Raw genomic sequence first — 4,515 nt, forward strand, 5'->3', positions numbered from 1 at the left:
TTTATTTAATGTGCTATAGTTGCTTACTTTTTTTAAATACTCAAACTGTCCCAAATTTGGCTAAAGGGAGCCCCTTCAAAATGAATCCTGTATCCTTTTTTAGAACATATCAGTTTTTTATTTCGCCTTGATTTCTGGCACCATAAAATGTTTCTGATTCATTTTATATTTTTTTCCTCAGATCTGGATTAAACCATTTTTATTATAGTCTGTTCTTGAATTTCTATAAAGAAATACCTTAGACTGGGTAATTTATAAAGAAAAGAGGCTTAATTGGTTCACGGTTCCACAGGTTTTACAGGAAGCATGGTGCTGGCATCTGCTCAGCCTGAGGAAACGTACAATCTTGGCAGAAGGTGAAGCGGGAGCAGGCACTTCACACTGCCCGAGCAGGAGCAAGAGAGAGACGGAGGAGGTGCATTCACTTTCCAACAACCACATCTCAAGAGAACTCACTCGCTATCCCAAGAACAGCACCAACGGCATGGTGCTAAAACATTCATGAAAAATCCACCCCCGTGATCCAGTCACCTCTCACCAGGCTCCACCTCCAATGCTGAGGATTACAATTTGACATGAGATTTGGGTGGGGACACAGATCCGATCCAAATCACCATTCTCCAAAGAGTCCTGTTTCTTTATAACGGAGAGGAGCATTTACAACAAGATCTAGGCAGTAAGTGTGTGCATTGCAGCTAGGTGTCACCACTTGTTAGACCATTCATTTAGTCGCTACTTCATCATGCATTGCCTAAAAATAAGAAGGTTCTTCTATGTAGCCACACTCAAGTGGGCAAAGCAAGGAGATATATGTGTTCAAGACTCATATATTCAAATTTAATATAAAAGGGTTTTTTTTTAACTTATTGTATTTTCAATGTTTATTTTCCATTACAGAAAAGTCTTGATTCTCAATAATGTCACTACGTCTACTTTTTTGCTTTGTCCTTGTAATAGTCATATAACAGTTTAAAATTATAAGACTACTGTTCCTAAAAACCAATAAGCATACCACATAAAGCTTTAGCTGCCTTTGAAAGTCTTCTTAGAATATATACTACTGAGGTATATTCAGCCAGAGTCCTGATATCAAAAATTATTCAAATCAATTATTTTTTTCTGAGTGGTTCTTTTATTTTTATTTAGCATCATTCCTATTACTTTCAGCTTTTAGATTCAGGGGATACATATGCAGGTTACCTGGGTATGTTGGTGATCCTGAGGTTTGAGGTATGAGCGATCCTGTCACCCTAGTACCGAGCATAATACCCAACAGTTCATTTCTCACCCCTTCCCCTCCCTCACTCCTCAGTTTATATTGTTCTTCCCAGTTTACATTGTTGCATCTTTATGTCCACAGACATCCAGTGTTTACCTCCCACTTATAAGTGGGAAATACGCAGTATTTGATTTTCTGCTCCCGTGTTAATTTGCTTAGGATAGTGACTTCCAGCTGCATCCATGATATTACAAAAGTCATGATTTCATTCTTTTTTATGGCTGCATAGTATTTCATGGCATATATGTACCATATTTTCTTTGTCCAATCTACCATTGGGCACCTAGGTTGATTCCATGTCTTTGATATTGTGAATAGTGCTATGAGGAACACATGAGTGCATGTGTCTTTTTGGTAGAATGATTTTTCTTTTAGATATATAATCAGTAATGGGATTGTTGGGTTAAATGACAGTTCTAAGTTCTTTGAGAAATCTCCAAACCGCTTTCCACCATGGCTGAATTAATTTACGTTCCCATAACAGTGTAAAGTGTTCCCTTTTCCCCATAGCCTTCCCAACATTTGTTGGTTTTGACTTTTAATAATAGCCGTTCTGAATGGTATGAGGTGGTATCTCACTATGATTTTTGATTTGCATTTCACTGATGATTTGTAATACGGAATATTTTTTCGTATGTTTGTTGGCTGCTTATATGTTTTCTTTCGAGAAGTGTCTGTTTATGTCTTCTGCCTATTTTTAATGGGGTTGTTTTTTGTCTGTTTAATTGTGTAAGTTCATTATAATGTCTAGATATTAGACTTTTGTCAGATACATAGTTTGCAAATATTTTCTCCCATTCTGTATGTTGCTTGTTTATTCTGTTGATAGTTTCTTTCTTCAATTATAGCCAACTTGTCAATGTTTGTTTTGTTGCAATTGCTTTTAGGACTCAGTAATAAATTCTTTCCCAAGGCCCATGTCCAGAATGGTGTTTCCTAGGTTTTCTTCTAGGGTTCTTATAGATTCAAATGTTACCTTTAAATTTTTAATCCATCTTAATTTTTGTATATGTTAAAAAAAAAATAGGGATCCAGTTTCATTCTTCTGCATATGGCTAGCTAGGTATCCCAGCACCATTTATTGAATAGGGAGTTCTCTTCTCATTGCTTATTTTTGTCACCTTTGTTGAAGATCAGATGGCAGTAGGTGTGCAGTTTTATTGCTGGTTTCTTTATTCTGCTCCATTGGTCTATTGTCTGTTTTTGTACCAGCACCATGCTGTTTCAGTTATTGTAACCCTATAGTATAGTTTGAAATTGGACAATGTGATGCCTCCAGCTTTTTTCCTTTTGCTTAGGATTGCTCTGGCTATTCAGGCTCTGTTTTGGTTCATATGAATTTCAGAATAGTCTTTCTACTTCTGCGAAAAATGACATTAATAACTGGTTAGGAATAGCATTGAATCTGTAGAAAGCTTTGAGCAGTATGGCCATTTTAATGATATTGATTCTTCTGATACATGAGCATGGAATGTTTTTCTATGTGTTTGTATTATGTATTATTTATTTTATAGTTTTCCTTATAGAGATCTGTCACCTCCTTGGTTAGATGTATTCATAGGTATTTTATTTTTCTGTGGCTATTACAAATGAGATTGCATTCTTTGGCTCTCAACTTGAATGTTACTGATATATAGAAATGCTACTACTTTTTGTGCAATGATTTTGTATTCTGAAACTACTTGTCAGTTCCAGGAGTCTTTTGACAGAGTCTTTAGGGTTTTCTAGGTACAGAATCCTGTCATTGACAAAAGAAGATAGTTTAACTTCTTTTCCTATTTGGATGTGTTTTCTTTCTTTCTCTTGCCTGATTGCTTTGGCTAGCACTTTCAGTACTATGTTGGATGGGAGTGGTGAGACTGGGCATCCTTGTCTTGTTCCAGTTGTCAAGGAGAATGCTTCCAGCTTTTGGCGGTTTAGCGTGATGTTGGCTGTGTGTTTCTCATAGATGGCTCTTAATACTTTGAGATATGTTCCTTCAATATCTAGTTTCTTGAAGGTTTTTTATCATGAAGGGATGTTGGATTTTCTTCTCTGTGCCTATTGAGATGATCATATGATTTTTGTTTTTATTTCTGTTTAAGTGGTGAATCACATTTATTGATTTGCATAAGTTAAGTCAGTCTTGTACCAAGATTGAAATCTATTTGATCATGTTGAATTAACTTTTTGATGTGTTGTTGAATTCAGTTTCCTATTTTGTCGAGTGAATATTTTATCAAAACAATATAGAGCTTCATTTTTTAAACTGTATTCCAATTTTAGATTTTGCTTCTTCCTACCCTTAATTTTACTATTTAATTTTCCAAGTATATAAGACATTCACATGCTCCCACCCCTGTTCCCTCCAACCCAGTTACAATCCTCCTCTCTATAGGTTTTATAATCCTTTTTGTATTTCTTTCTTTCTGCAAACACGAACACACACACACACACACACACACACACACACACTATTTTTCCTTCTTTCTGGACAGAGGATATTGTACCATATGCTGTTCATACTTTGCTTCTTTTTTTTAACACTGTATTCTAAAAATTACTCCAGATCCACTCATAGGGATCTTCCCCGTTCTTTTTCATGTTTCACCAGGTATTTTTAAATGCACATTTATTACAGAATAATACACAATAAGACTTCAGGAATCTAGTTAGTGTCTGACACTGTAATAGAAGATTTTAAGGTTGGAAATAGACTTAAGGCTCTAATGGGCCAATATTTCTAGTTCATATTGTTGAATCAGAGGCTCAGAAGGGTGAAATGACTTGGCCCGTGCAGTGGAGGCTGGACTGTGTTGCCCAGATTGCTTCAGGACTAAAAGCCTAATCCCAGCTGCTAGAGATGCTCTTGGCACTCCCTGCTGTAGTACTACCATGTGTTAGGCAGAGCTGCCTCAAAAAAGATGACATCAGTCCAGTCCAGTCACCTCGTCCCGACTCAGGATAGCTGTGCAGGGCCACCGCGGCTCCAGAGTGCCCCATGGGGCACTGAGCCACGTGGTGACAGCATCATGGCCCAACGTCTCCTCTGCCCAGTCCTGCTATCTTCCTTCAGGGTGTTAACCCTATTAATCCTCCTGAACCTTGATCTCTAACTCAGGGTCTGCCTCCTGGGGCCCAACCTGAGACACCCAGAGTCATCCATTTTATTATCATTAGAATAAAACTAGACACCAAATCTTCTAACAATAAATCTACTAGTTGCACTATATCATACTGCCTTTCTATCCATTTTC

General features: G+C 37.2%; 1 long non-coding RNA gene across 16 annotated transcripts in view; it reads right to left on the bottom strand.

Moving 5' to 3' along the window:
- The window catches only part of LOC135268656 (uncharacterized), a 5,624-nt gene extending 4,356 nt beyond the window's left edge, over positions 1-1,268 (bottom strand). For all 16 annotated transcript variants that reach the window (XR_010336943.1, XR_010336940.1, XR_010336948.1 and 13 more), the window contains exon 1: positions 1-1,268. This exon is cut by the window's left edge. This is a non-coding gene — a long non-coding RNA (uncharacterized LOC135268656).
- Positions 1,269-4,515: the final 3,247 nt, after the last annotated feature.

This window comes from Aotus nancymaae, unplaced genomic scaffold, assembly GCF_030222135.1.
Source record: "Aotus nancymaae isolate 86718 unplaced genomic scaffold, 86718_ANA_hifiasm-v0.15.2.pri h1tg000041l, whole genome shotgun sequence".
In the NCBI taxonomy this organism is placed as follows: domain Eukaryota; kingdom Metazoa; phylum Chordata; class Mammalia; order Primates; family Aotidae; genus Aotus; species Aotus nancymaae.